The 22,720-nt window shown below is 46.0% G+C and overlaps 1 long non-coding RNA gene across 1 annotated transcript; it reads left to right on the top strand.

Annotated features, from left to right (window-relative positions):
- Nucleotides 1-15,726: 15,726 nt before the first annotated feature.
- On the top strand, nt 15,727-18,128 carry LOC125758391 (uncharacterized). Its single transcript, XR_007416011.1, has 3 exons — nt 15,727-15,815; nt 16,624-16,704; nt 17,837-18,128. It is a non-coding gene; the product is annotated as an uncharacterized LOC125758391 (long non-coding RNA).
- The last annotated feature ends 4,592 nt before the right edge of the window (nt 18,129-22,720 follow it).

Below are 22,720 nucleotides of genomic sequence, written 5' to 3'. Positions count from 1 at the left end.
TAAAAAGAAATTGTTTAGTGTCCGCGATATTAAGGCCGATCTAGTGTAGTCCTCATGGACTGCAGTAAGGAGATATGGCATTCTGAAGACGCTAATGAGGCTGTAAGTGCTTATAGCTGCATACTGCTATTCTGAGTAATTCCAGGTAACAGGCGGATCGCCCCAAACAACGCTAAACATAACGCCAGACCCGTAGCAATGTAGATTTGTGCACATAATCAACAGCGAAGACCCGACATGAATGTTGCCCGCCGGTTTAACAATGACAAGGCAGACAATGCAGACCAACGCCGCGCTTCATACCGCAGGTTTCGATCGTACCACATCAGTCACAATAAAGAAAGCGATAGCGACATTCATTGCTTTTTTTTTTCGCGATGAGGCTTGCCCTAGAAGCGTAATACTTTGTGGGTATATGTGTATTAAATGCGTGCTGTTAGGTGTATGATATGTATGAATTGAAGCACTATCTTGTGGAATCTGTTATCATGTATCCAGCGGTCACAGCTGGCCGTGACATATTCTGTAGGATGAACAATTTTCCGGCGGATGTTGGACACCGGACAGGTTCCTTCGCTTCACTTGAACAACAGGTTATTTTTTTTTTACGTGAGCGTTCTTCATAAGTACAGATTCAAGCAGAGTAGCATAATAGGCCGACCATGGTCTGCCTAACTGATCATATGTAGTGATTGGTGTTTTCAGGGGTCATTCAGTTGCTTGCGCTGTTACATGTGCGATGGCTTTGACGTTGTAGTCCTTTGCATCGTTTTTTTTTCTTATCACATTGTATCCCATTGTATTCATTGTATCACTTCCATTTATTTACGTATTTTATTATGCACTATATTATTATGCATTGTTTTAATACGTATTTTTATGAACTTGTATTTCTCTTTTTGATGGTAACTTTCTGTGCGTGCTTGTTTTATCATTCATCTTTTATAGCATCTTTATTGTACAACTTTTTTTTTAACATGCTGTGTTTTTATGTAATATCTTTCGGGCTTATTTTATGTAAATTCGCTACCTTTGATTCATACAATTTCTGTCGAGCACCCTTACTCAACGCCCATGTGGCCGTGTAAGGTACATTCAAATAAATGGAATAAATAAATAAATAAACGACGTGCGCATGCGCTTACAGATATATCTATCATTATAGCTAACCGTAAGGACCGAAATTGGGATGACGTATAGACCCTATCTTCATATAAAAGTATTCAAGCTGCTGTAAAGTTTGAGTAACACGCTGCGGCACGCAAGGTGTAGCTTTGCTGGCTCCATGGCACGGGTTCGATTCCCGGCGACGGCGGTCGCATTTCGATGGGGACGAAATGCAAAGAACACCCGCGTGCTCAGATTTAGGCGCACGTTAAAGAACCCCATGTGGTCAAAATTATCCCGCTGTCACCCACTGTGGCGTGCCTCATCATCATATCGCGGTTTGGTACGTAAAAGCCGAGCAGTTATTTAATAATAAAAAAAGTTTGAGTGCACACATGTTTATAATATTCCGACTTCAAACAGAAGACGAACTCTTGCCTATTGATTCTGCTAGCTCCTCCATATCAGACAGTTAGGTTTAAAGAAGTGTTCATTCCTTACCTTTAGGAGCACAAGCGAAGATTAACAAACTCTACTGAGTCAGCTAAGATCGTTGTCTCGCGCTTACTCACGGCCATTGTACACCAGAAGGCACGCCCGTAGGCAGGGAGAAGCCTGAAGCCCTTCCCCCCCCCCCCTCCCACCGCTGATGCTGATGAAGGGGGGTTCTTTACCGAAAACCAAGAAAAATTTCTGGTTACGGAGCTGTCAGAAGGTATCACGTTTTCTGGTATTCTGTTAATATTTTGCAGCTCATCGACTTGTCAACTTGCATTCAATAAAGAACAATCGATGGCTGAAATGTTATTCTGCATCGTTGGTCATAGTTTTGCAAACAGTGCGCCTTTCGAACATCATATTGACGGCACTTATGAGTGATTTTCGTGGCGCTCAACCTATTCACACACAGAAAAAGTTCGCTCGTAAATACTCAGCCAAACCAAGTCATTTGATTTCCTTTACTTTGTTTCTTACTCTGTTGCTGTGTAATTGTACTTGACAACCATAGAAAAAATATCCCACTAAACTCCAAGCGGAAAACGCGTGCAGCTATCGCGCGAAGAGTTTCCTCTCGGGAAAACCTCGCTTAGATATTGAAGTCGACACGCTAAGAATGCAAGCACGTGAGGTACACAAGTTGCGACAGCTGCATCAAAAGGAGCATTTTCAGGCAAAGTGTGGTGCTTAGAGAGCTGGCACGTGTGCTGTTCGAGTTCTGCGCGTTCTAACATATCTATAGAGGGGGTTATTCTTAACAGCAGGTGCTACATGAAACGAGAGCAAAGCAATTATTCATAAAGTGTCGCTCGCTTCGGAGTTTGCCATGCACACAGCGACAATAGGAGCAGTGTGGCAGCGACAAACTATTCTTCATTTGTCAGGAACAATAAGTGCCTCCCGGTTTCCAAGCGCAACCGTGCGCGAACGGAGGATGAAGGTAATACTTATAGTAACAATATCTGGAGTTTTACATGCCAAAACCGCGACATGATTACGAGGCACGCCGTAGTGGAGGGCTCGGGAAATTTTGAACATCTGGTGTTCCTTAAAGTGCACCTAAATCGAAGTACGCGGGCTGCTAGCATATTCCCTCAATCGAAATGACATCGCCGCGGCCGGGATTGAACCCGCGACCTGTGGGTCAGTAGCCGAGCACCGTAACCACTGTACCACCGAGGCGGCTAGAGAAAGAATAAGAGGAACGGAAAAAAAGGCAAGGAGGTAAACCAGACGCCCGTCCAGTTTGTTATCCTACAAGGGGGATAGTGATTAACGAATTAAAAGAAAGAAAAAAGGAAGGGTTCAGAAGGTGCTGTCAAAGCGGGACCTATGCGCCAGTCCATTGCGCGACTACAAGCGGTCGCTTAGCACGGTCGAGTTAAAAAAACAACATCAATTCCCACGCCGCTTTACTGACCCACTACCCGTAGGGCCACAGTCCGAGGACCTACTGGAAACGTTCCTTCGTCTAGATGGTTCAACGCAACGTGAATGTAGGCATTCGATGAACACCGTGTACTGAAATGTAAGCTGTTATTTCGTGCGCACGGTTATAATGACTACTTCAGCCTGGAAACATTGCCAGCGTCACATCTTGCTTTGTTTTTTCCTCGTGCTATAACTCTCGCGATTATATATCAAAATGTTCAGGCCGACTTATTAAACATTGTAGAATTGTGCGCTGAGATCACAAATATCATCGTTCATAAGTCGTAACTGCAAATGATTGGCTGCTTTCACTATCAAGGTGGCAATTAGGGCGCGTCGGCAATGTATAATGAAATCCTCATCATCATCAGCCTGACTACGCCCACTGCAGGGCAAAGACCTCCTCCGTGTTCCGCCAGTCAACCCGGTCCTGTGCTTCCTGCTGCCACGTTATCCCCGCAAACTTCTTAATCTCATCTTCCCACCTAATTTTCTGTCTCCCCCTCGCGCGCTTGCCTTCTCTTCGAATCCAGTCAGTTACTCTTAATGACCAGCGGTTATCTTGCCTACCCGCTACATGCCCTGCCCATGTCCATTTCTTCATCTTGATTACGACATTTTTAACACCTGTTTGTTGCCTGACCCACTCTGCTCCCTTAAGGTTACGCCTATCATTTTCCTTTCCATTGCACGCTGCGTCGTCCTCTAAGTTGAACCTTCTTTGTAAGCCTCCAGGTTCCTGCTCCGCACGTAAGTAAGCTTTAGCTCAGGAGCAGCTAATTACAAGAGGTAGGAGAAATCGTTTATTTTATTGCGATAGCAATTATACGGACAGTCTCGACGGGTTTTTGCCGTCGCCGTTGCCGTCATGTCCGTCCGGTATGAAGTCCAAATCGATAAAATCCCCCGCGCATCATATGTTCTACCGCGGCTAAAAGCGCGCGAGCGGGGGCGACGAACGCAGACGAAGCAGAGATCAAATGAGCCGTCCCGTTTCGGTCGCTCGAAGAGTGTATGCGATAACATCACCCCGCTCGGGAGGCCTGCCGTCGAAGCAGACAGGGAACGCCCCACCCATCTTTAACGAGCATGAAGAAAGACGCGAAGACGCGAGGGGGAAGGGGGAAGTGTCGCGCGAGGAGCAACTTTGAACTTTGAATCTAAGGGCGCGATCGCTGGCGCGCGCGCTATCTCGAAAGCCACCACAGCGGGCGGCTCGTATACCCTTTCTACGTGCTGCGCTCTCAACGCGAAGTGACTATGCTGAGAGCATCGCTCCCTGGAGCGGCCGTATTCTCTTACACCATCGTTTTGTTGTCACGAGAGATCGGATACAAAACAGTTAGCTGCCAGCCTCACTTCGTGTAACACTACAATTTGTTGCTATCGCATTAATTGCTCCGCCTTTGCGGTGAAACTGTGACTTTTTTTTGTTTTTTTCAATAGCCGCTGCTCCAAAGCTAAAGTAGTTTGTCGTACCTCATATATAGAGTGTTTAATTCCAGTGAGAGAGCGAAACAGTCACGGCGGTGCGTAAACGTGCGTCTTAGGAACATGAAAATGTTCTGAACGGAACTGTATCGCACATGGCAATCCACACGGCCGAGACTGTGGCTGCACAATGGAATTCGCTGGAACGAGAGCCTTGTTCCACCACACGGACAAATTTCCATGGGAAACTTTTAAGGCATAGCTATTACAAAAAGCGAGACCAAGTTGTGTCAGTAAATCGCCTGTGTAGACCTTCAAAAGAAAAAAAAAAGTTTCTATTTAATATATTAAAAAATTAAGGCAGCTTTACACTAGTGATGCCAAGCGTGAATTTCTATTTATTTCTATTTGTTTATTTCTGTCTCTCTGTATCTATTTCTTTCTCTTTCTTGCTCTTCCCTTTCTTTCTTTCTTTCTTTCTTTCTTTCCTTCTTTCTTTGTTTCTTTCTTTCCTTCTTTCTTTTTTTCTTTCTTTCCTTCTTTCTTTGTTATGCTTTACTCTCTCCCCTCCTCCTCACCCTCACTTCCCTTTCCTACCCACTTGCTATACTATACTATGCAAGGCTATATATCTGTTATGCTTTGCTAGCACGTCTGGATAGCCGAGTGCAACCCGCGTACCCACGCTCGCCTTCTGATCGTGGGTACGCGGGTTCGAATCCCGCCTCGCCAAGGACGTTTTTCGCCGAGACTATTTGTTTCTGTTTCTTTCTATCTCTCTCTTTCTTTCTCTTTTTCTCCCTCGCTGTACGCTCATTCTCTCGACCATCAGAGTTATTGCATCCAACGTTGGTCAAATCAGCGTACGTGTTGTGGGAGAGAAACCGAAAAGGACGAAGAGAGGGCGTGCCGGTTCGTGATCATTTCTGTTCACGCGTCACAGAGTAATGCAAGCTCCGCTCTTAAAAATCATGCACTACTGAGCAGCACATTGCTGTTACCTTTCCGTGACGACACGTACTTTCACATTGATTTGACTGCTCTGACCACGAGTTGCTTATCATAAGATTTGCTGCCTCAAGGACGCATGCGTCGTTAATCTGTTATCCAGGTCTTTCGTTAAGGCTACCAGCTGAAAATCAGCGCTTGTGTCATGTCTACCCTGTCTCAGTATGCGTTTCTAGTGCGCTGTTTTTGTTTGCTTTTTAACAGTCGCCACATGCAAATGAAGCGGCGCAGCTGCACAACCAAGAGGTGAAATGTGCAATCTGTCAACTCACCGTAATCGACGTAGAAGAGAGATCTTCAGGTTCCACTCATTTCCGGCTCACGACCACAGTTCTCACGCAAGTGCATACTTTTCACGGGTTCCCGTGAACACCGGCAGGTTGTCACAACGAGGCTCGCAACACACGCAAAAAAAAAGGTCCGAGCAAGAGAACGGCCGACACTGCCGCTGACAAAGTTCCAAACAGCAGAACGCCGAACGCTGTCGCTGACAAAGCGGCGTCCACGAAAAATAGCTCGACAGCGCAGAACACACGCGGCACACAGTCCACGCGGAACGACCGTCTTCCGGGCGCCGGGCGGGACAAAAAAATTCACTTCCGGGCGACCCAAAGTTCGCGCCACGCGGGCGAAGCGAAAGCAGCCGGCCGTACCTGCAATTTCTCGGTGTTTCTGCGATGCGTGCACTGGGCTTTCGCTCGCTTCTCGCCTCACTTTCAAAATATCGGGCAGTCACATCGATTGCGGCCTGCGGATCACGTGCCGCTCGGACGCCACCACGCGAGCATCGATGAAAGCACAGAGGCGAAAATGTGGTTTGCTCGGCGAAACCACCATGCAGCAAGGTCTTTGAGCTCGCTCGCCATGTAGAGTCCCATTATATTGTTTGCTATACACACCCTGTACGGCTCCTCCAATGCCATATATGTATACATACATGCTACCATATATACCTTGACTAACGTGAAGTTTTGGGTGAGCTGGTATTAAGGAACTAGATCATCTTTGCCCCGCGGCGTTGTCTGCTAGATAACGAATCACCTTCGTCGTAAGGTTGTTTCTTTCTGCCCCCCCCCCCCCCCTCCTGTTTCTTTTATGTTATCGGAGTGCTCGTGTTTTGTGTTTTTTTTTTCTTCTTCTGACGCAGATACAGATTTTCGTCACTACACTTATAATAATATCTCGGGTTTCACGCGCCAAAATTACGGTCTGATTCCAAGGAGGTTCTTGTCTGATTCTAAGGCACGCCGTTGTGAAGGGCTCCGGAAATTTTGACCATCTGGCGTTCTTTAACGTGCACTGACATCGCACAGTACACGGGCCTCTACCATTTCGCCTCCACCGAAACGCGACCGCCGCGGCCGGGTCGAACCCGTGACTTTCGGTTGAGTATCCAAGCACCATAATCACTGATCCACCGCGGCGCACGTCACTACACTTATATATGCGTGTATTCGCAAATAATAATAATAATATCTGGGGTTTAACGTCCCAAAACCACGATATGATTATGAGAGACGCCGTAGTGGAGGGCTCCGGAAATTTAGACCACCTGGGGTTCTTTAACGTGCACCTAAATCTAAGAACACGGGCCTCAGACATTTTCGCCTCCATCGAAAATGCAGCCGCCGCGGCCGGGATTCGATCCCGCGACCTTCGGGTCAGCAGTCGAGCGCCATAACCACTAGACCACCGTGGCGGGGCTGTGTATTCGCAAATAAACCTGAGTTGGTAGTCCCCCCTTGCTCGTGTCACCTCTCTTCGTCTGTTCGTTTCTTTTTTATCGCTGTTAATTTCTTTACCGTATATCCCACATATGGGTATATATGGCACCATATATTCCGCATATGGAAATATATGGTGCAGCCCGTATATGCTCTTTAGGGGCATATACGGGCTGTACCAAATTATATGCACGGAGATTTCTTTGAAGAAAGAATTAGGTTTCGCAAGCACAAACTCTACATATTGTTCACAGGTTAGCGGATCATCCTCCGGTTTATTGGTTAATTACATAACTTAGTTATTTACATTGTGTTATTTATTTATGTATGTATTGCAACAATTGACAAAAGGGTGAATAAGGTTTTTGTAGGCATTTTTATGGGATGTATAATTGTGGCATTTTCAGCAGCGTACTTATTCTGTTAATGTTTACCGGCTCATGAAGAAAGACTTCGAAATACAGAGAAGACCACATGACTACCATATTTTTGTCTTAATTTAGTTATCTAATTCTGGCTACCTCACAGCGAGTGTGTTAGACGGTGCTGCTTTCCAAAGTGCGTTGCAGTGAGTGAACGGGTTTTGTTATAGCTAATTATAATATCTGGGGTTTTACGTGCCAAAACCACGATATGATTATAAGGCACGCCGTAGTGGAGGGCTCCAGAAATTTTGAACATATTGTTTATTAACGTGCACTCATATCGCGCAGTACACAGGCTTCTAGCGTTTCGCCTCCATCGAAATGATATTACTTATAGCTAACAAGCTGTCTTTAACAGTTGGCAAAAATGCCACTATTAAACTCCCTTTAAGGAGGATGAGACTATGAAAATGAGTTTCAAAATTTAGCTGCGCTGCAGTGGTAATAAAAGCTATGGCTATAACATTTACAAGGAATTTTGAAGATTGACACAGATTGCATTGGAGCTCAAAATTAGTTTTAAGATGTGTTTAGTGTTTTTTTTATTTTTTCTTCGTTTTTCTACATACGTACTTTTTTTTTAAGAACTACCATTTGCAGAGTACGAAGTAAGCAACCAACGCTTTACAGAAGTGGAACTAAAGTTGTGAGCGTACAACAAAAACTAGGTTTGTTATGTTTTTTTACGTTTGTCGATGTACGATAATTGCCACTTATGAATGTTTTTTTATATACTAAAAAAATACAAATGTGCCTAGGCTACTGATTATAGTTCCATTTATGTGAATGCCACTAATTAACACATGTGATGCCCTCTAGTTCCCGAGAAAAAGGTACACAAAGCTCCAAAAATGTTGTTTTGAGGAAAACGCGGGGACCACGTCGGGGTACAGCCAGATTTCCCGCCAACGTGTCGAAGAAAAAGGACCAAAAATCATTTTTTATCGAAATTAAGCAATTTATAGCCACCACGCCAGCAGATATAGCGGACGATACTACCACACGAAAAGAAATTGGCTTGGCAGCGCCGTAGGCGTACATATATATATATATATATATATATATATATATATATATATATATATATATATATATATATATATATATATAGGCCGTGCAATTAACTATAGGATCTTTGCGCTATCATCAATATTGAGTATTTTTACAGCCCCAAAAATAAGTTGGATTGATTGATGATTGATTGATTGATTGATTGATTGATTGATTGATTGATTGATTGATTGATTGATTGATTGATAAACAGCAGTTCGTATAAGAACTGACCGTGTAAGAACAAGCACTCTCTCCTTTGAAGGCTTCGTTCCTACGCTCGCTTCAGTATGCGGAAGTGTACGATTGCACGGACATTGGACTGAGCCGGCCTGGCCGCGCGCATCAGAATAGCAGCTTCGCAAGTGACGGTGAAAAGGCTCGACAAATGAGGCGCGTGGCCCGAGAGGAAGCACCTTTGTCCGGCGTCCTCAGTGAGTCTCCGTGGTGCGGCCCCGGATGAAGGACCCTCGAATGCGGACAGCCACTAATGCAATCACATAGCAAGGAACCCCGGCACGCAATATACTCTCCAGAGACACGAGACGGGCAGTGGCACGTCACGCTATTGGGAGCGAAAGAGGAACGCAGCAGTGGATGCCGAGCAGGAGGCCCATTGTGCAGACGCGGGACGCCGCAAGATGCGTCCCGCTCTTTACTTTCAGAGCACGTTCCAGCATTGCGGCTATGCGAGAGAGGGAAATGTACCCAACCTAAATACGCACGTGCCACCTGCCAGCCGCACAACACAGCCGTTCTCAGCACAAGGCCAAGTGCCTATAGGCACCCGTCACTGACCAGAGGGCGCGATGGAGCTCTTATCGAACGCCTGAGTGTTGAGGGCACCAGCCGCCAGGGATACCAAGAAAATGAAACGCTCGCTGGACACATCGACGCGCTCAAGTGTCTCCCTTCTGGGCGCCTCTTTCAACGAACGCTTCCTACGTGCGTTCGTAATCACCTCAGGGATGTTGCCACTGCCTTCAATGCAGCACAAACGCGTTTAGAACGCGCTCTTTTCAGGCTGTGCCAAGGCAGCAGAAACGCTACAAACGCGTTTCAAACTCACTGCATTGAGGCGATGGCTAGTCACGTTCAAGTCAAGGAGCGTTTCTGAACATAGAGGATGCGGAGGATAGACACTCGATTTTGCTGCGTCTACTCGCTAGGCTGTGTTTTCTGGCGCTACCATCGTATCTCGGAAACTGCATTGCAGGGTGCCTATAGTTGTCTACCTTCGCCCTCATATGGGCTTTGGGGAAAGTAATAATTGTGACATATTTTATTTTTATGATCTAATATAACCCTTCAAAATCCACGAACAAGCACACATAACACAATCAAAATTAGATGATCTCCTCAAAAAATCTTGATCACATATGGTGGACTGCCTCACTTGATCATTCGCTGTTACTCGACATTAAGATTTACCAACTAGTCCAAACGTTTGTTCTGCTAAACATTTCTAAGTATTTTAGGTCTGTTTCAGGTGTTTTAGTATATGAAGTCTCCTTAAACTTGTAGGTGTGCAAATCAATCGCGTATACATGTACGAACTTTGTAAATCTCATTTCTTCAGAAACGGAACAAAAGTTGAATTCCAGCAAGTGGCGTAAATCCAGTTAAATTGCAAGGGGGGACACACATCTTGCCATAGCGGCCATTTTGTTTTTATCTATATAAATATTACACTCATGCTTCGAAATGAAATATAAAAAAGATGGTTGATCCCTCCACCATAGGAATCGGAATAACACGAAAGTAAAGCGTGCCCTTACAGAAGTAACTGAATGTTTACTGTACATTGATATAAGAGAGCTTGCACAATGTATATTGATGTCTGGCTGCAATAGCACCGTTTAACGTGGATGCGCCCACTTTGATGATTGGTGGCACATCTCCATCCCGACGACTAACGCCCATGTTAAATGATTACACAAAACCTTGTGGTAGCTGCAGTAGTTAACGGTGAAAGCGTAATCAGAGAACGAGGTGTGATAGTCAGAAGAGCGTCGCATATTGGACGCAGAACTTGGTCGCCATCCCGAGGCATGTTAAAGTGCGATTGAACACCACGGCCGGACTAGAGGGAGACGCAAAGCGCGTCGTGCCGTCCCCCCGGCCGCGATTTTTCTCGGGGCGAGCGCGTGAGCGGGAACGCGGTGTAGCAGTCCTGAAGGTGAGGCAAGGGCGCGTCGCATAGCTATTTTTGGTTTGAATTAGCGTGTTGCTATGAGCGAGGCCGACGCTTTTACGACGCTTGGGCTAAGATCGCCACCTCGCGGTGTGTTAAGGCATTGACAAAATTGAACTTCAATTGAAAACGTGCCGAATGGGACGGCCGTGTAGCGCGTTGCCGGTGTTAATCGCGGAGGCCACAGTAATGACGAATTGCTTTACTTTACCGCTCCCAGAGGGCAACACCACTCCTCCGACCGGGAGAGTGGTAGATATAAAAGACGCGTTTGTAAACCCTCTGCAGTCTGTGACCGTGGCGCAGTGGATAGCGTGCCCGGCACCTGTTGTTGCGGACCGAGCGGTCGTGGCTTCGATGCCCGTTGACGCAACTTTTTTTCTTTGCCATCTGATCGTGTAAATTTTTTCGACGTCATTTCCGTGACGGAAATACGTCACTGAAGTCTTGGTGGACCCCGGTATAAAACACTTTCGTGTTAAAAAAACAAGCATGAGTTCCCAGCTCATGTAAGTGCATTGTTTTATTGAGTCTTCTCCGAAAGTGGTCAAGCGGCAGTTGCGATTTCAATAGTCTCACATAACTGAAGGGTATTGAACACAGGCCTGCACACGCTACAAATTAACCAGGCATTAACAAAAAAATGTCACCGTCTCCCACTAAAGGGAATCATGTGGGGATTCGAAGGAGCGCATGGGTTGATTTAAAGTTCCGTTCATCACGTGCACCTTGCCCGATGTTAACGCGTCCTCGCATGCGGAGTACACCATGAATTCGCTGTAGTTGCTGTGGCTTTTACTCGTCCCGAACTCTTATTGGAGCACGCCACGCGGGTTCATCGCGCGTCTCCCGAATCTCGTTCCCCGGCGCCATCACGTGATTGCTGAGAGAGTGTAAAGGGGAGAGGCCACAGCGTCTTACCCAGCCCCTTACGCAGGCACGAACGCGATAGCGCGTGCGAGCGCGTTCTGACTAGGATACAACGTGTTGGTTCATCGCGCGTCTGCGGGATCTCGTTCGCCGATGCCATCACGTGATTGCTGAGAGAGTGTAAGCGGGAGAGGCCACAACGTCTCGCCAAGCCTTTTACACAGGCCCGAATGCGCAAGCGCGTGCCAGCACACGTGGTTTTGTCTGCGTTACGCCAAGCTAGGACAGCATACGGCAGCCCGGGCCCCTAAAGTGCTCTACACGTGTCACCATCAAGGCGGTCGAAGAACAAGATGAAGTAGGCTTCTCCTTGGCGCGAGCGCGCGCTCAATATGTTGCAGATGGCTATGGTAGATTTTAGAAAGCGGACGGTCTCCAATGGAACTACGGACAAAGCCCAGCGCAAAAGCTGCTTCATCTAAAAAAAAGTTGATTGCACTATACTTAAGCGATTCAAGTATGTGGCGTTTGAAAGATAAATCTCAAGGGGGGACAATGCCACGGTTGTCCCCTCTAGTCTGAACACAAGGGGGGTCAGGACCACCCTGATCCCACCCGTGATTTACGCCAGTGATTTCAGCATTTAGTGTATAGCCCCGTGGCTGGAGATGATGGCAGGGGGCTCCACTATGTGCGACTGGGCATGTCGGTATTACGTATGCACTCTTTAAAAGAAGTTAGTAAAAACGTAGTAACTGCAAGCAAATAGGTAGTAACTGCAGTGGTTTATAACTTTCTTGGACCGCTACTAAATTTTTGCTACCTGTTTACTATCTACGCTCGTAAACAGTTACTAGCTGCATACGTTACTAACTTTTTGCTACCTGTTTACTACCTACGTTAGTAAAGAGTTAGTAACTGCAAGCAAATAGGCAGTAACCGCAGCCGTTGCTAACTTTCTTGGACCGTTTGTAAATAACGAGGACCCGTGGTCGTAGACGTTTTTACTGTTCAAGGGCTAGCTCCGAATCCCCCTTCGTTCTCTTCCCTCCTTTTTGTCTCTCGCGCCTCTCCCCGAGCCCTTGCCCCACTTCTTTATTTTCAACATCGTTATTACATTTTTGCTACCAGGCCGTTAACTACTTAATCTGAAATTGTACATAATACCTACTGTCTAAGGTTATAACTGGAATCGTCTCGACATATCACATTTATTGAGAAACTGGCGAATAAAATGTCCATGCATCAAGAAAAACAACAACAATTTTTCGTTTTATTAAACAGTTTTAAAATATGGTATACTAAACAAAAGGAACAGCGCAAGCGGGAAGAGCGAAAGGCAAGCGTCATGTTTCCTGTGCCCTTGTCCCTGCTTTTAGTGTTCAATTTCAATATGCCGCATAACCGTCGTGTTAAGCCTTTCTTAAATTGCAATGGGAAAACTTTTGTCGAAGCAAATATCTACAACAACTATTTACTTCACCAACTCAACTACATAATCACGTCAGGCCTAGACCTCTAGATGAGTAGTTCTCAGCCATGCATGTTTCGGGGACCCCTTGTGGACTGAAGGAAGCGATGGGGGACCCCTTGCCGTGAAAGGAAAGAGGAGGGGGGAGGTGAATTAACTGAACATGCAGCCTGAAATAGGTGCCTTTTATTTCTCTCCGGCAAAGAATGGTCAAACAAAAATACAACTCCGATTCGTACTCAACAGCTTGCCAATAAGTCGCGCGCTCTGCAGCCACATTCAACCTGTTTCTAGCTATGTTTGCTCTTCAAATATACGAGCCTGGAAAACGCCTTCTCGTGTGCATATGCCGTAGAAAACTGCAACAAAAGCTTTACAGCCATCTTAAGAAGGAGGGGCAACATAAGTCAGCTCCACCACACTGCAGAAATGGTATGTGGCGAAGCATGCCAAAAATCAGAAGGGGCCTCTGTCACCGGACATAGTGTGCCTCCGAAAACGCGTTTTTTGTTCCTGTTTTATCTTCTTTTTTTCGAGTATGGGTTTCGCGCACCCCTATTTGAGAACCACTGCTCCATATACTATATATACGATGACACTCTCTCCTTCTCTCTTATTCCATCTCAGTTATCAGCAGCTAGATTCCTGTTTACTCCCCCATTTCACTCGCCACATTTAGGGTAGCAAACTGGTAAGAGTATAGTTAACCTCTCTGCCTTTCCTTCGTGTTCTCTCTCTTGCTCTTCTAGCTTCTTTTTAGTGACGAAGCACTCACTGGTAAAAGTCACGAAGAATTCCTCTGAAACTCACAGCAAAATAAACAGCAAAAATAAAATGACGCAACTCGTACGAAATGCGTAGGCACCACGCCACGTACGTCATTGTGCAACCGTCAACATTGACGAAAATTTTCTTCACGTAGACACTTTAGTGGAAATCGCTTGCGCATTAGGTTTGCGCGTGACATTCCGCCACAAAAATGCAAATTATTGTGGCAATTTAACATTAGGGTGGCGATCCTTTTACCGGCAAGTTCAAAAATGCACTATAAGAAGTCCAAGGTTTCGTTGCACACGTAAAACCTTTGTTTCGTGTACAATACACGGAACGGGAACAAAATAATGTAAAAAGTTGCAAAAACGAAAAGGGCAGAAACAAGCCACAGACGCGTGCATTACGTCCTCACGTACGTACTCTAACGTACATCCTGCGGTCGATATAAAACAGACACAGAAAGGCTGACACACTACACGTCCACGTTTCAGCCGTAACACGTAAAAGCGCAGTTCGGGAGAACAACGCCGGCTCTGAGTGTGTCCGTGAAATATGCATTAGACATGTGTCCTACTTTATTCTGTCTTTTTTTTTTCGCAAAGACACCGCTACCAAGCAAACGTTAATGGACGCGGACACAGCAAAGAGCAAGCGTGGAACGTGAATACAGCGAAGCACCAAGTGTCCGCGCACTCTGCTCACGTACGCGCACTGCTGCAAGAGTCGTCGCTTTTGAGCGAGTCCGACGCCGGCACTTCTAAAGCGCGCGAGTGCTGTTGCTCACGTTGTGAAATCGACAAGCAAGGAACCGTAATGCGATTTCGCCAGGGAAGCTTTATTTCGTATAACGTAGCTAAAGCGCGCACCTGCCGGAGAGTCAGTATACAGCCTCAGTTTAACGGGTAAAATGTGCAGCTCTAGTTTTCTTCAAAGGTCACAAAAGTCAGCCAGTATCGCTATCATCGAGTCGGCGGAGGACAGTCGCCACTCAGATGGCTGAGAGGCGATGGCCCTCGGGTTATCTCTCTAACAATTCTGGAGGCGACCGTAATCCTCGTCTTATACACTCTTAATCAAATCCTGGCTAACGCATGCCCTGTAGGCGGGACGCTTCAAAACTCAGGAAAACTCCCGGCTATAGTAGGCCTTCGAAAAGGAGTTAGCCGTGACAAGTGTATATAAAAAACGTGCACCCTTCACCGCCGCCTTATAGACGGCCTGCAGTATTACTGGCGCGTCGGTGTGGGCCGCGTAAGTGAGAATCCTGGCTACAGCTCAGCGTATGCTCCCGCGTGTTATAACTTGTCGGCGCAAGCGTCGGTGTTTACGCATGCGCCGACAGCGTCAGCCGCAAAGGCGAGCTATGCTGCGAGGAGGTATACGCATGGAGCTAACTATACGCGCTCTCTCTTGCGTGCGTGAGAGAGAACAGGGGCTGCTGCGCTCTCCGTTGCCCTCCGCTTCTGCTGTTTTTGCGCAGAGAAAAGAAAGGAAGGAGGTAAAAACGAGAGTTCGAAGACATTGTGCGACGGGAAGGGGGTTGCGTTTTTGGCGCGATATGGGTTAGTTCTAGCGCGTTCCATGACAGCGGCGGATGTTTGATAGGTTGGTGTGGTTTGTTGAGCGTGCCGCGTGAGCCGGTACTCGGCCGCCATGTAAAAGTTCTCTTATCTCAATACTAAGGGGGTGTTGCGAGGACATAGCGATATCCCCTTGCGGGTGCAATGGCTGCACGCAAGCTGTTGACGCAGGATTACACGACGCTTTCGCGCCATTTCTGTCTAGCTGGTGCGCACACTGCGGACACAGCCCGGCGCATCATACCTGCCTGGGTGAGTGCTGTTCTTTCTTCACATATATGTTCGTGCTGTTAGCGTTCACATTGTTGCATGCTTGCGCTTATGTATATGAATGACGGCATTGAACTGCCAGAATATTCTTTCGACGGCTTTTGAAATAACTATACGATTATGCGTACGAGTAACTATACGAGTATACGAGTACTTATCTTTGTTGTAATCGTGAACCGTCTCTATAGTCGCGCACGTGTTGTCGTGCTGGCCGCATTTATTGTGAACTCTCATATAGTTCAGGCGCTTTCGTCGATCTTGACAGGTGTCACTGAGATAACCACTTCGTCTTGCTTGACAAGCTGTGTAATTTTAGCTCTCGCGTGGCTTCTTATCCCTCGGCTAGCAACTGTTCTCTGCATTTATAGTCAATGATACAACGCGGCAATAAAAGCAAGCGTATTTTTGCAAGCAGTTGAATGATGTTAGGATCTGCTTTCATGGTAGGTCGTTATACTTCGCATTTTTAGTTCTTTTTTTACCTTTGGGAAGCGGAAAAACTTTTCCACAATCAAAAATAAAACTGCACTTACGAGTGCCGAAGACGTTAGTACCGTTTCATGGGATCAGGCGCTCATAGATACGACTCGCGGCATGTCTTGTTTTTAGGAGGTAAAATCAGCAATTTGACTTTCTGAATAGCGACAGTCTTTAAAACGCGTTTTGCTGCCTAATTTCTAACATGTTTTAAAGCCAGCCTCATTCATGTTCGTGAATACATGTGCATTTACTGTGCCCCTTCACTGATTTCCGTGGTTTTCGATCACATTTGCCCATTGGTCTTATGCAGTGCCAAGTCAAGTGTGGGCAAGTACATCAGTGCATCATGCACCGGCTGTGGTGCCTGTGCAAACTGCAGATCTCGATGAAGGTAAAGTAATGCGTCATATGTAATTTAGGCGTTAGCTAGCTGATGGCATTTTTGTTCTCTCATCTATCATTTCATGCGATGCAACAGCGATATATAACCGTGGTTGTATAAAAGCACTGTTGTTCTCGTTGGCAGCTTATTATTTATGTTGGATTGCTCATTCGAAATGTTATTCAAAGAAGTGAAGTGCGTACAGCAGTCATAATAAAGGATATAATTCTCGTTCATCCTCGTGTTAGTATACACAGAATTTGAATACGTTTGCAGGTGACAAAACCTTCTGACACAAGAGCCAGGCGCAGTTTTATCGAGCAACTGGCCAGGAGCTCACACCTTGCATGGTCTCCAGCAGCAGCAACAGCAGCAACACCGGCCGTGGTGTTGTTTACAATGCCGTAACTGAGCATACGATCTTCCTTTGTGTTTTTTATTCTTTTTTTTTGTGTGTGTGTGTTTCACTCCCATCTAAATATCGCAGCCGAGCATTGACCCGCCGCAGCGAATTAATTTTTAATCATGCATTGGCTCCTACCACTCAAATATTCGCCGTTACTGGCATTCCCCTGGTACTAAGAAAATTCGTTTGCAATATTGTGCAATAGTGTGCAACCAAATTTCAAGCCAAGTTTACCTGCCACTTTATTTACTTAACGAATGAATCGTGAATCTATTGTTAAACTGCTTTCCTTGTACGTGATTCTCATCAAATTGCGGCTGTGCTGTGGTTTTGACTTGCAGCCGACATTCGAAACAGAGCTTCACTTTTAAGAAAAACTGGAAGTTTCATGGAGAAGTTCGACAAGGTCAAAGTAATACTCGGTCAGATGTGCAATGCCCGCATGTATTTCGTGGAGATCGATGAGTATATCTGAGGAAATCATGCTACGCTTTCTCTCATAACTGTAGTAAGTTTATGGTTAAAACGCTATTAGAAAGCTTCATTAGCAACTTCTGAAAACACTTTCATATTTGTAACTTCTGTGATGCTGTCTACACAAAATTCGACAAGGTGCATAACAGATTGGAAACGTCCGTTTACCAGGCAGAAGTTTTTGTGTGATGGGCGAAAACACCAGGTGATCTAAGAACATAACGTCGCATGTGTCCTCTGCTTTACTTTTTTTTCCGTCAGGATGACATGCCAGCAGCCCGCCCATCACCTGACCGCTGAATTTGGAGGGAGTACGACAACAAGGCGTTCTACTGCGATCAAGTGCAAGAGAATGTGAAACCTTCGGTTGGCACACTTCTAGAGAAAGCCCTTATTTGGTGCTTGACGATGTACTATATTAAGGACCTCACATACCCAATTGGGTATGCTCAATACTTCGTCTTGTGCAGAGTATTATGAACCCAGTTGTTTCCCAGGTGTTTTGCCGGCGGGAAGCTGCTGAAGACACATTGGAAAGATCAAAGGTATTCGTTAAGCACCAGAATATATTTGTCAAAAAAGAAACATTGGATGGCACGTTTATCGTTTCCTTCAGCGCTGAGCATTGCTTTTAGCGCTGTTTGTATTTTTTACAATAAATAATTATTTTTACACCTGAGCAGTACCTGTTTCTCGCATGCTTATACACGCTAGACACAGCGGGTACTCTTGAACTATGAAGTTGGTATGGTCCGTGAAGTCATTGTCAACCGAAATGATTCCGCTGAACTGTACATTTATGGGGAACGTGATGCGTCCATGCTTTAAACGCCGCTACTAAAAAAAAAACGATGCGAATTTTTATACGCATGTAAACACACCATGCTTATAGTTTACAAGCTCACTGTTAATGGTTAATCTAGGTAACCATCAAGGGGGAACTGAGCGCGAAAACGCTCCTATGTGATGTAATCGGTTCACGTTAAAAAATCCCACGTGGTTAAAATGAGGTAGTATTAGCATACGGTAACCAGAGCTTCGTGTGCACAATTTCTTGTGTTTGTTGCCACTGCGCATCTCTCAAAGACTAAACACTGGTATACGCACGTTACTTTCCGAATACAGTATAGCGTACGGGCCCAGCCAACGCAACGTGTGCTTACACAATTCTAAAACTCTGTTAGCCACAATCAACCACTACACGGCGTGCCACTTGACGTCAAGGGAGTCCGCATTAGGGATACCGCAACCTGACTGCTTTCTTCGTTCTTGTGCATGCCACAAACACACAAAAATAGTAATGAAGACGCTGGATAGGATCAATGGGGGATTAGTGTAGAGACCTTCGTCCTCAAGTGGACATAAGATAGGTTGTTAGTGATAAAAAACGAAATGCTTCCTTGGACAAATGCCCGAATCGTTTGCCGTGAAATGTACATATCTAATTTAACGTTCTATTATTAGTAACGGCATGCTGTCGAAATCAAGTGCAGTCAGTAGAGCTTCCACGAGGTGTTCTAGATTTCGCAAAACCGTTCACCATTTTCTCCTAGATCCGCAGTAAGCAATGCCTAAGTCTGGCAAACAATATTTGCATAATTAAATGACCGTCCTCTGGAACGTACATGTGTGCCAGCGCGAAGCGCGCACGCCGGTGGAAGTACCTCGTATAACATCGCTGCATTGGCTTAAAAAGTTCAGAAATCGTTAAACACTCCGTGTTCGACAAATGGCCAGTCTACGTTAACTTTCTTGCGATATGTCATAATTTAGCAATTTAAGTTCCTCCTGACGACTGCCACACTGAGGCGCAACCGCTTTGCATGTGCGCAATAAAAAAAATTTAAAAATCCAGCTTGCACCAAAAGTTGCATCCTTCGTAGACCATACCTTGTCTTTTAGCATCTGTGCATAGCTCTGCAACACTAGAACCTATTACTCGATGGTGGCAAATTAATTTTCTGTTAATGCAGCACTGTACTACGTTCTGGATTTCTGCTGTACGCAACGCGTCTCAGTAATCCGCGCATAAAAAATTAGGTGCGTGTATGCGTAAAAAACTCCAGAAGGATATCCCATGCACTCAAGCACAACAAACATTGCCCAGTCGCGTGCGCATGCAAATGCAGCTGTGTGGATGTAGCTCGTAAATCTTTGCGTGTTCCGCCGTATTAATCACGGCGAGATTTGTCAAAAATTTATCAAAAGGTGAAACTTGTACAAGGCACTGCATGCCCATGAAAGTGCCTTTCGCACCAATACTATACTTAGTAGATTGCATGGCCTCGCTCTTCCAGAAAATGTTTCAGTAAACTTATGTGAAAAATATAGCAGCTTTGAGATGAGTGTGAAGTGATTTAAATGGCGCGGCGGAACCGCTATACCAGCGTGAATCCAGACATTCTCAAAAATATGGCCACTGATGGAGTCCTAAGAGAACGCCACAAATATTTCTGCGATAAGTGCTGCCGGATATAAGATCCAGTCCATGTTAGCATCAAATTCCTGCCTGCGCACTGCGTGCCTGAGAACGGTGAACCGCGAGCCGCGTCTCCAGCGTGCACAGCCCAATTCACGAGTCACGTATGTCGCGCGAGTGGCGTCCAACATAAACGGCATTTCCTCCGGGGCCCAGTCCGCCGAGCGACTGCGAAGCTGCATGCAATCAGCGCCAGCTCCTCGCTTCCATGGTCGACGCAAACACCGCCCACATTTTTTATTGAAGCTAAAATAATGTCTACTGGAATAGTGTCATTCATTTGAGGGGTAACGACATGCACTATCCAACGTTTAGAGCCAAGATGAGTTCCTTTACAAGTGAAGTTCATCTGCAGTGCGTGCACGCCGTACCGCACCTGCTCGGGCGTGTTCGCATATTGTATATACGGCTGACAATACCACGATTATCAGCGCATGTTCATCTCAGTGTGTAATTATTACGGGGAGAGGGTCGAGCCAACGACGGTAACAGGTAAAACATCATGGCGTATGAGCCTGAGCGCTTTGTTCTGAAGCACGGTCGACTACGGCTTCGAAATAAACTTAATAGGCTTAGTGACGATATCGGCTACCGGCCCGGTAACCGTCGGCGGTGAAGCGGCCAGCGACGTTACTGAGAACGCGGCGATTCTCCGTCGGTAATCGGCTACGCCGCTGTGCGGTTGGCGCGGATGGATTCCGAGCACACGTTCCACGGCAAGCGAATCTTGACGTTGAAAACTCGTTCAATCCACGAAAGGCAACAGGCTGACAGCTAACATCAATAGAACTCGGGTATTATGCGCGCCAAGATTCTTTAAATGTCACTGAGGCGCCAGTGCCGAATATATGCGGAACAGTTTTATCTTTTGTACCAAGCCCGCAAATTCGCTTCAAGCATGCTCCCAGCAATGACTTGAGTGACCCCGTATATATTTTCACGAATGTCATTTAAAAAATGTCCCCTTACGTATCAGTGAACGCTACATTTTAATACAACCTCCACTGCACTAATACGCCAGAGCACATAGCGACGCATTGGTGCATATAAACCCCCGTTCTTTTACCACAGTGGCCGCAGCGTGATGTGGTGTATTGGTTAGCGTACGCGCTTGGTGATCGAGTGTTCGCGAGTTCGAATCCGCGTGTGTTTACTGTGAATTTTTCTGTGGTTTACTTCTGAATGTAATATGTGTATATAGATTATGTATGTCATAAAATGTGTGTCTAAGCCTCCAAATCCCAGAATAGAGATTAAAAGGAATTTTTTTTTCGCCGCTTCGTACACCGCCTATAGCTAGGACGCGCCGCAGCTGGGACACACCGTGGGTAGGACTCTCCGTAGCCAGGACAGCTGGTCACGTGGAACGAGGATATGTCTATAGCCGGCCTTCAACTAGCCGGGATTCGAGACGAAAAATCTCCGGCCTAGATTGAGTCCCGCCTATGAGATGAGCCGCTAAGAAAGCTACTACGCCGAGGGACGGCTACGGGTGGCACCGCCTACAGGTTGTGCCGGCTAAACAGACAGTCTATAGGCGTTAGATTTTTCGTCTCGTTTCCGGGCTATAGACTGCCACTTTAAGCAGGACATGATTAAGAGTGTATAGATGTACTGGTAGTGACACTCGCACGTCGGCGTTCTGTGCAATGATGTATGCCTTGTGTGGCCTCTAAGATCCACTTCGAATCTCAGAGGTCACGCAGAAAGAAGTGCGTAGTTGAGATCTGCTCCTCCATGTGCCGCAACGATCACAGTTGTTCTCAATACTTCAAAGAATTGACTGCGCCCTTTCCCACTCCCATTTTGTATAAATAAGATTTAGTCCCTCTCCTCCTCCTTTCAGTGAACTCAATCGATGAATTTTCATTGTTATTGTGGCATCGAATTGGCTCTTATCTTAAAGGGACTAACAACCGATTTCTTTCGACCCAGTTTTTTACGGCGCAACAGAATGCTCACTCTTCGCAATGTTTGTAGCTGCAGCGGTTGATCACAAAAGCACTCGGTTATTTTCTAAGCATTATTTTTCGATCTGAAAAGCCTCTAAATCTGTACGTAGGCGTCCTCCAGCAATGCTGTAAAGAGATAGCGATGCCGATAGCTCTCCTTGCCAACTGTTAATTATGCTTAAAGGGGCCCTGCAACACTTTTCGAGCATGCTCAAAAAGCGCTGCCGATCGGTAGTCGAGGCTCCCGAGAACACGCGAGCCAAATATTATAGCGATGCGCACGGCCTGGAATTTACAATAAATTCTCAAAGTCAGCTGAAAATCGCTCCCTCTTCCCTCGACAAATGATGTGTTAGTCCACAAAATATGACGCGATTGTCGGCAGTTCCATTATTGGCTGATGGTATAATCACGATAACACCCTCATTATTACTTTCGTTGTTAATTTTGAGTTCAATAAGTAGATAATATGCATGTTTATATTCTGTTATCGCGTTAAAAACACCGAACAAACATTAATATTAGCGCTTCCGGTCTCACCGACAGCTCGTCTGCTTGTAGTTGCGTGGTTCCGTTTTCTTCGCCATGCGCAGTGCCGAAAACGTGAATATTTCTGTGCTTTTGACCATCGCCGGTTGCCGTTGAGAGTGCCAGCCGTTCGAGTGTTCCCTCGTCAGCTGGGAACTGCATCGTCGGCACGTTCTCACGACCGAC

This window comes from Rhipicephalus sanguineus, chromosome 4, assembly GCF_013339695.2.
Source record: "Rhipicephalus sanguineus isolate Rsan-2018 chromosome 4, BIME_Rsan_1.4, whole genome shotgun sequence".
Lineage (NCBI taxonomy): Eukaryota > Metazoa > Arthropoda > Arachnida > Ixodida > Ixodidae > Rhipicephalus > Rhipicephalus sanguineus.
The sequence above is the reverse complement of the archived record's forward strand: the minus strand, read 5'-3'. Positions and strand labels throughout refer to the sequence as shown.